The sequence below is a fragment of the Vitis riparia genome, chromosome 14 (assembly GCF_004353265.1).
Source record: "Vitis riparia cultivar Riparia Gloire de Montpellier isolate 1030 chromosome 14, EGFV_Vit.rip_1.0, whole genome shotgun sequence".
Lineage (NCBI taxonomy): Eukaryota > Viridiplantae > Streptophyta > Magnoliopsida > Vitales > Vitaceae > Vitis > Vitis riparia.
The window spans coordinates 19,564,801-19,574,702 of NC_048444.1; positions in this window are offsets into that span (position 1 = coordinate 19,564,801).

Sequence of the window (9,902 nt, forward strand, 5' to 3'; positions counted from 1 at the left end):
GTCAATCATTCCTAAAAGCCTAAAAAACAACTTCATTTTGGTTAATTTCTCATGGGCAAGGATGAGAATATTGATAATTACGGATATATCAATACTTCAATTTTATGGATATCAGAGATATATCGGGGGATATTTTGACACAAAATATCGGTAGACCTAAATTTGATCAGAACTTATAGAAAAATAAGAAAAAAAAACTCTTAAAAATGAAATTAAAAGTATAATAGATATTTTAAAGTTGTTTTGTTCAAGAAATTGATATATGTATAATATAATTTATCATATTTCATAATAATATTGTATGCGTTGATAAAAAATATAAATTTCATAAGTGTACATTTATTATTAAATTATATCAAATGTTATTCAATAATAGTATTATGATATTTGATTATAATATGTCTAATTTAAAAATATATTTAATATTAAAATTATAATCCATTTAATTCAATTTTATTAAATGATATAAAATAAATGATCATATATGTATAATTTTTAATATTTAATTAATACATTAATAATATTAAAAACACTATGAAAAAAATTATCATGATAATTTTTATATTTTTGGTAATCAATTAAATTAAATGAATTCTTTTCATTTAATTATAAAATAATTATAATTTATTTATTCATTAAAATATTATTTTAATATTATTTTTATATGATGAGTTGTAGTTTATATATATTTGGTGTGTTATAAATAATAAGCGGGTAGCTTGGCTTAGTGGTTGGCCCAACTATGTATTGAATCTTTTGGTTGGGGTTTGAGTCCCCTCAGTGGTAGAAAAATCAGAATAGTTTTTAACTTTGATCACCACAACCCGCGTTGACCACCCCAAAATATCAACGAAGATAAATTATCGAAATATTAGTACCTCGATATATTCATCCTATATATCGTATCGAGGTCCACCGAAACACGAGATTTTGGCGATATATAATTGAAATATCATGATATTTTAATCCCTGCTCATGGAAACGTCAAATGGCTTCCAAAACTCTTTAGGATTATGCCATTTCCAGTTCAGTTCGCATAGCCATGCAAACTTGGCTTCCTCCTTGTCTCTCTATGTAGTTCATTTAAATTGCTTATACATTTCTCGCTTCAACTTCAATTTTCAAACTATTTAAAGTATTGGATTGTTGACCTCTTGAGATTTTAAACCATATATAGCTTGCCTCAAAAAGATTATAGGAAGTGCTTAAAAATTCACAAGTCAAGGTATGTGTTGTTGCTGCTAGGTTTAAGTTTCAAATTTTGAGCTTAATTGCATTAGCTCTAAACCTTCTTCTGCATGGTTGCTTGCCCTTTACCTCTTTCCATAACATTAAATTTCTCATCTTTAATTCTCATAAATTCCTTATTTTTTCCTTGAATGGACTAGCTTCAAACCTTCTTCCTCATGCTTCACAAATCATGAATCTCTCTTTAGGCATAATTAAACTCTTACTCTACTTTGTTAGAAAATGATTTTTGCACTTAACATTTTTTCCATCGCTTAAACCTAAAATCAAGCTCAAAATATAAGTTGAACCCATAAGTAGGGTTTTAACATCATTTTAAGTTAAGTTGGGTCATTAAAACCTTTTATAATGTGTAAATCATAATGTTTATGTATCGTTGGAGCACATATTTTAGCTCCAATCATCCCCTTTAACCTGAATATTTGTTAGACCCTAAAAAATAAAGAGAATAAAAAATGTAAAACATGTGTAATGCAATTCTTAGAAGCATATTGACTCAACATATAATCTTTCACCCAAGAAACTGAAATGGTGAAATTTTCGAGAATTGAGCAAGATGCGACAAGATATGTAATGTTTTAGTTTTCTCGCCTTGTCTTCTTATGCATAAGCATGCATCCATGTTTAGCATCCATGTTAGTGTCCCTTAGATTTTTCTTGATTGGTTATTTCCACTTAAACCTCAAGCATTTAAAGCCTATGGTAAGGGGTTTGACCTTTGACCACAAAATTAGCCTTAAAAGATGCTTAAAATTCAGCAAAAAAAAAAAAAAATGCTCAAATAGCCTTTTCTAAAGAAAATCTCTTTGGTAATGTATCAGACACTTCGGTGGCTCTCAAAATTTTATTTTAAAATTAGTCACAAAACTTTCAAAAATCATTAAAATTAAGGAAAAAAAACAAAAACAAAATCCCCATAAAATGAATCAAAAGAAAAACAAGGATTTTAAATCCAAATAAGCCTCATGTCATGATTTAATCAATGGGCTTCAAAAAAGGAAAAATACCCAAAAATGATCAAAATCAAATCAAGAAAGGCATGAAAAACTACTAAGCAACAAATTATTTAAGAAATCAAGCCTCCTCTTAAGCAATCAAGATGAACAAAGTGAGGAAATGAAGAAGAAACTCCATAACTGAAGAACAAATGTCTAACAATCAAGTTTGTGGCTTTTCAATCCATACCCAATATACATATCACCTCAAAAATCAATAGACGAAAAAAAATAAACTTAAAAGAAGCACAAAAACCAGAACTAAAGAGAACTTACCCAAAAGGCTCCTCCCAAGTGCAATCACTTGGCTTCTAATATACTCAAACCTGTCCTCCAAGCCCAGATTTCTTCAAAACTATAAGAAATTCTCCTCCTTTATAAAATTAGGCAAGTTTCCCATAAAAAACCAAGAGAGAAATCCCTTTAAAATGAGCCATAAGACCTATTTTTATAGGGTAAGGAATGATAAATATTTGAACACTTATCACCATCTCTATGAATGGATAGATTGACTTAAAACTCTTTTAAACTAAACCCAAACCCAAAGAAATAATAACCAAAGATTAAAGCTCTAAAAAAAAAAAACCTTATAAAAATACCCTTAGGAACCCACAAAGAATAGCAAAAAAAAAAAAAAAAAAAAAGCCTCGAAAAGAGGTCTAAATGATGTCAAAGGGGCAAAACCCTATCAATCAATCAAGGAATCAATTGAGTTGGTTGCCTCAACCAGTTGAGGGCTACCTCAATTGATCAAGGGCCGGTTCAACCACCAGCACAAACCAAAACATACTATAGCTCTATCATCCTTAAATCTCAAATCCTCTTATTATGTGACCAACTTACATACTATAAGCTCACTAAGATCATATGTCATTTTCCACTAAAGGAATTACTATGATGCCATAACTTTCATGATCACAAGTCTTAAGATCACCTAAGAGGACACACAATTTCATGAGATATCAAGATGCCTATCTTAGGAATACATATTGTCACCTGTCTTAATTAATAATGACCTAATTCATAAGGAATATATGACTACCTCAAGGTCTCACCTATAGGTTAAAGTCATTGAAGACCTCAACACTAACTTAATATTTTCTCAAAGTTGAGAACTCATGTAACATAATAGCTTGGTGAAATCATTACCACCTAGTAGGCAATCTCATGATTCGTTATAGGTCATATCCAATGTATAACCGTATACACTAGTTCACTCTCTATGGGAAACCTATTCCAATGACTAAGACAAGTCATCCCTACAATTAAGAGTGTTGGAATATCCAAATTAAGTCATTCAAAGCCCTGGATCATGGGATGCATGCTACTAACATCCAAAGGATATTAGATATAGTCAATAAAGGTAGTTTTTAACAAAAGTATTATATCTTAGAAAATAATACTTGTGATTTGGATGTTCCCATATCAATTTAAGTTAGTGAAGATGGTGATGTGGATATCAAAACTATTGAACTTCTACCCAATCGTTCCTTCTTTTATCCATAGCACTTGTATAGAATTGCTACACTCCTTGAGAGGAAAAATGGGAGGCTAGGTATCTGGAAGATTGAATGGTTTGAAAGTAAGAGTATAAACCTAAAACTCATGAGATTTATATAAACTCTCCTATGAGCTTAAATGACTTTAGACCAACTTAAGCTTAGGTCACTTAATTTAGCTCATTGGGTCTTAATTAATTAATTAGCCTTCATAGGCTCCAATTAATCAATCATCAATCCCAATCCAAATAAATAAAAATAATTAATCATAAGATTCTCTATAACCTTACACTTTTACTAAAATGCCCTTGAATAATTAATTCTTCATAACCAACAAAAAAGATGAGCTTGATCAGGAACCAATGGAACCCAGAGGACAATACCAACTCCTTTAAAACCTAGTTGTGAAGTTCACTCAACATTTCATTAAAGAAACTCAACTGCACTCCAGTATCCTATGTTAGTACATCAAGACAAGAATTGATTAAATCTAATTTAATCAATTCCTTTGATTCGTGACCTACTATCTACTACATATAGACTTCTCATGAATTAGAGTATATAATCTAACAAGGTAAATGCTATCAACTTCTCAAGATTACCTCTAAAATCTTTAAGTCTCTAATCCCCTTATTATGTGATCACTTAACATACTCTAGCTCTCTAATAGCAAGTGTCAAATTCCACTAAAGGAATTACTATGAAACCACATATTTCATGATCACAAGTCCTTAGGATCACTCAATGACACGCACTAGTGCATTCACTATACAAAACTCATCCTAATAACTAAGACATGTCATTCCTCCAATTAGGAGGTCACTATAGTCTCAAATAGATTGCCTAAGTCCAAGAACCAACTATGAACAACATATCAACTTATAAGAAACCCACCCATGACTTAGATCTATTGTACAACTTCTGATATGCCTGATTCATGTATAATGCAAGTGATACAAACTAGTATACTCAAATAATTCTTAATGCAACAAACAGATAGAAAATTGGAGACAAAAGTCTAATTTGTTACATCATGTCTTGCTTTTAAGGGTTCTATCTTAACAAGGTGGTAATGTACTACAACCTTAGATGGATTGTCTAAGCCTATGAACTAGCTATGAACAATTCATCAACTTGCAATGAACTATGACTTGGATCTTCTATGTAACTCCTAATGCACCCATCATGTTCATGCAAGTGAATCAGACCTTAATACACAAATGAACCATAATAGAAAAGTAAGATCACAAAGTGAAATAGAAATCTTAATATAAATATTAATAAAATCTTATATTGTTACAACATATTATGATTTTAAAGACTATCTTGACAAAAAGCTTAGTGTTAGTACTTTAAGATGTTTGGGAGCGAGTGTTATATCCTTATAGACAGTGAAAACCTAGGTAAGTTTAATGATACTTAGATTTAAGGATGTTCCTAGGTTATTCTTTAGAAGTAAGGTCTATAAGGCATATAATTTAAGCTCTAAGATAGTTTGAGAAACATATAATAAGGTCATAGATGATGTAGGATTGAGTCCTAAGAGAGAAAATGAAAATGATGGTATTAGGATTTGTAATTAGGATCCATGATTGAAAAGCAGAAGTTGAGATTGGACAAAAAAATATTTTTGAAAATTTCAACTTGTTGTAATTCTAGTTGTTAGTGGCTTTATTCATAATTCAAAGTACTTCCTGGTGACGAGAAATAAGTAGTCTAATTTTATCCAATTTTATGCCCCTAAACTCAATTTTCTTAAACCTTAGTTATTAATCAATTGAATCAATATTGTGATATTCAAGAATATAAGAAGTATCTATAAAATCAAGAATCATACCATCGACACACCAGTTATACATGGAAACCTCCCCAAAATTCTCAACCAAAATTCTACAAATGTAAAACCATGAGTTTGTCGATCACATATCAACTCCATTAATATGAAAGAAAGAACACATAATTTTACTTGATCCAAATACTATTAACTCCCAAGAGACATACCAACCTCAACACCAATACATTTTTTCATGTCCTCAATGCAACATTCTTTTATACTCCATAATTGATCACCTAAACTCCATGTTGAGTTTGAGGATATCAATGCACCAACCCTTGTCTTTCTATCTAAAAGAACTTTTAAGAACCTTTTTGAAAGATATTTTTAGAGTTTGGATCCCAAGGTAAAATTATGGCACATAGTTGCTTCATTTGAAAAGTATTTCCTTTTTTCTTTAGAAAACAAATAAAGAGAAAATCTCAAAAATGAAGATGGATAAATATATTATAGTAAAAGGGTTTAATTAAAAAGTAATATATGATAAAAAGAAAAGAAAAAAAAGTAGTGCATCTAACAAAGTTACAAATACAAAAATAATGAAATTAAAAACTAATAATAAAAATTTTCATAATGAAAGTCAAGATTATAGTATAATTGTCACGCCCCAAAACCCACTTCAAGGGCATGATGGTCATTTCACACCTCAAGCCCAAAGGCTCAAAGTGGAAACGACACAAACATTCATATTGTAATTGGAAATTTACCAATTACTAAATTCTTATTCAGAGTAGTATGACAAAATTCTAAAATCTCCAAGTATCAACTTTAAAAAAAACTAATACATCAACGAAAGTGTTATTGTCCAAATAACTCCAAACTCAAAATAATTCAAACGAAAATTAAGTTTTAACATCTAAACAATGTCCAAAATAAAGAGAGTTTAAAAAAATGTCCTAATAAAGCCAAATTTCCCTCCTAACGGTCACTCCTCGCTCGAACTGAGGTTTCCTAAAAGATTATCAACTAAGGAGAATGAGCTCAAAGTCCAATAAGGAACATTAATACAATTTCATGGATCAAACATTTTCAATCATGCTTGCAAATAGGAGATATAACATATACTTATTTTCATAAAAACTTTTGAGTTCAAAATACTAATACATTCAAACTTTGTCATATCTATTTCAAAACAATTTCTCGTCAAAACCAAATCGAATACATTCAAAATATTTTTACTCTGGTTATCGTATGACAAATGGTGTCCAATTAGGTGGGACTTCACAATTCAGTAACTAGTTTCAAATTTGTTCCATCTAAGGTGAACAAAACCAAATGTCAATAATTATAACCCGTTGACTAGGGTCATAAGGTCAATAATTATAACCCGTTGACTAGGGTCATATAACATCAACTATTATAACCCATTGATTAGGGCCGAATATGTCAACAATTATAACCTGTTGACTAGGATCATAGAAATGTCAACAATTATAACCCGTTGACTAGGGTCATAGGAACCAGAGTCAAACACTTTATTTTATTAATTCAAACTTGTAAACAAAATATTATATCTCCAAAATTTTTCATTTTTCATAAACAAAGAAGATTCTCAAATATACTTTCCATACAAAACACATATTTGATCCATGCAAAAAGATAAAAATAATATTTTTACACATTTCAAAATATAATATAAAAAGGAAATTATTTTCTTTTATAAAAATCTGCATTAATTTCCCTTACCTTGAAGAAGCACTCAAAAACTTGAAGTATTTAGCTTGATGAATTTACTCACCACCTAACATAATATCATACACAATTATCTAAAGGTAAAAATTTGAAAATCCTAAAAATATTTTATTTAGTATTAGAGATCCTAATTAATTTCTAATGCTAATATTATTACTACCCAATATTATTTTCAACTTACTAAACAATAATAAATTAATTTATTGAGTTTCCAAATTATTGTAAAATTCATTTTCTTTCCGAATCTTTACCTCACTATTTATTTCTATATATACTTAAATTAAATTAAAACCTATACAAGAAACTATTATTATTATTATTATTATTATTATTATTATTATTATTATTATTATTATTGTTCCCATAATCCAACTGTCACTTAACCACAATTCCACTCCCACGCCCCATTATATATATATATATATATATATATATATATATATATATATTATTACTTTCAAAGACCTTGCAACACCATTACTCCAAGACACCAACTACACCCATTATTATTATAATAATAATAACACCTTTTTTTCTTCTTCTTTTGTTTCTTCCTTCCTAGACGTCCACACGCATCCTTGTTTTTTTTTTTTTCTTTTTCTTTTAAACTTTCTGCTACACGACACACATCTACATTATTATTATTATTATTACTATTTTTCTCTTCACCATTCTAGAAAATCACACTACTCTCATTTTATTTTTTATTTTTTTTTCTAGATCTATTCATTTGAGTAATCAAAATCTGTCGATATCCATTAATAAATCAAACTATGTTCATAAATTTTTTAATCTTTTTGACCTATAAATTAATTAAACGGACTCTAATCAAAATTGAGATATTCCAAATAATATCTAAAGTGTTTAAAACTAATTAACAAATATAAAATATTAATTTAAGGATTAAAAATTTTATCTAAAAAATTGATCTTAAAACCCTAAACCTCCAAATCTTCAGCCCTATGCTCTCTGATATTTCTGATCTTTGTGTAAAATGGTTTTTTTGAATAGAGAAGGTAGGAAAAATCTAATTTATATATAAGGGTTTTTAATACGAAAAGACCTTTTTACCCTTATTAAATTACTTTAATTAATTAATAAATTTTAAATTACCATTTTATCCCTAAATTGGGTTTGGGGCATTACAAGAATAATTAGTGATGTTTGATTTTGTCTTGGACATTGAAAAAATGTTGACATGAAGTAAGGAGATATTTGTGAGGGTCTAATTTAAAAAAAAAATTGAAAAGAGAAAATGGATTATTCTTCTCAATTGCAATGACATTTTAGAAAAAACTTGACTTTAAAAAATTAGAAATATTTGGGTCAAAAGGCCAAAATATTTCTCATTTTACAAACGTAACCTCCATATTTTTAAAATTGTAAATATAATCTCAAAGGGAGAAAAATGCCACATATGTTATTTTACAAAAATTATTTTGTATGAAATGGGTATTAAAAAAAAAGTTCGAGATTATTTTAAGAAAATAAGGATTATTTTTCCAAAATAGAGTACATTTTGATAATTTTAATCAAATATTCCAAAAACATTATGAGTATCTTTGCAACTAAAAAAAAGTAAGAAAAATGATGAAATTATATTATATACAAATAATATTATTATTTATAGAATATAATAAATAAATAAATTGTTTTTTCGCATTTGGCCCTCAATTTTGAACTGCCCTAAATGGAAATAGGATTGACATGAATATAAAGTATAATACTATATTTAAGAGGCATCAAAATCTTATTGAAATTTGCTTTCCACAAAAATTAACTTTTGAAAGATATTTAAGAATAGCAGTCATTTTAGGAAACATTTTTTATTTTAAAATGTTTTATAAAAAAAATTAGGTGTTTCATAAAATTTAGAAAATATTTTTTAAATTTTGAAAAATCACTTATAATATTAAAAAACTCGTTTATAATATTTTGTGGAAAAATACTTCTACTAAAAATACTTCCGTTAAATTACTATAAGAGTCATTCGAAATGTATGGAATAATGAGATTGGCATAGTACTTTGGAGGCACTTGCACAAACAATAGAAGCTAAATACTTCCAAAGGGGTGGACAGAGAAAGGAAAAGCAGAGTGAAAATATGCTTTTCTAACCTCAAAGTAACTTTTCACTAAACTTTTAGCTTCAATTATTAAAAAAATAATTCTTTCTGGTTAGTTTGTTTTTTATGCCAAGTCAGCAACAAGCTGCACAGTTTATATGGCCACTCTAGTTTATGATTCAAAATGATATAATGAGTTGAAAAGATAATGATTTTTAAAAACCATTTTAAAAAATTGATGTATTAAAAAAATTTTACCATCTAAAATTATTTAAAAATTTTAAAATAATTTTTATATAAAAATTATTTTCTATTTTTTATATAAGATTTATTATATTTTATATAAAAACTATTATTATTTTCTGTTTTTTAAAAATAAAAAAAAAAATGTATACAAACAAGCACTTCTAGGGTGTTTTTGAAAACTTAAGAGAGTAATTCCATGTTTTGATTTAATATTATTATTTCAGAAAATTTTAAAACAAAAAAAAAAAAGACTAATCATAAATAGATTAATTAATTAATTAAAATATTTTTATTCCACCTTTAATATTGAAATTTAATTTTTT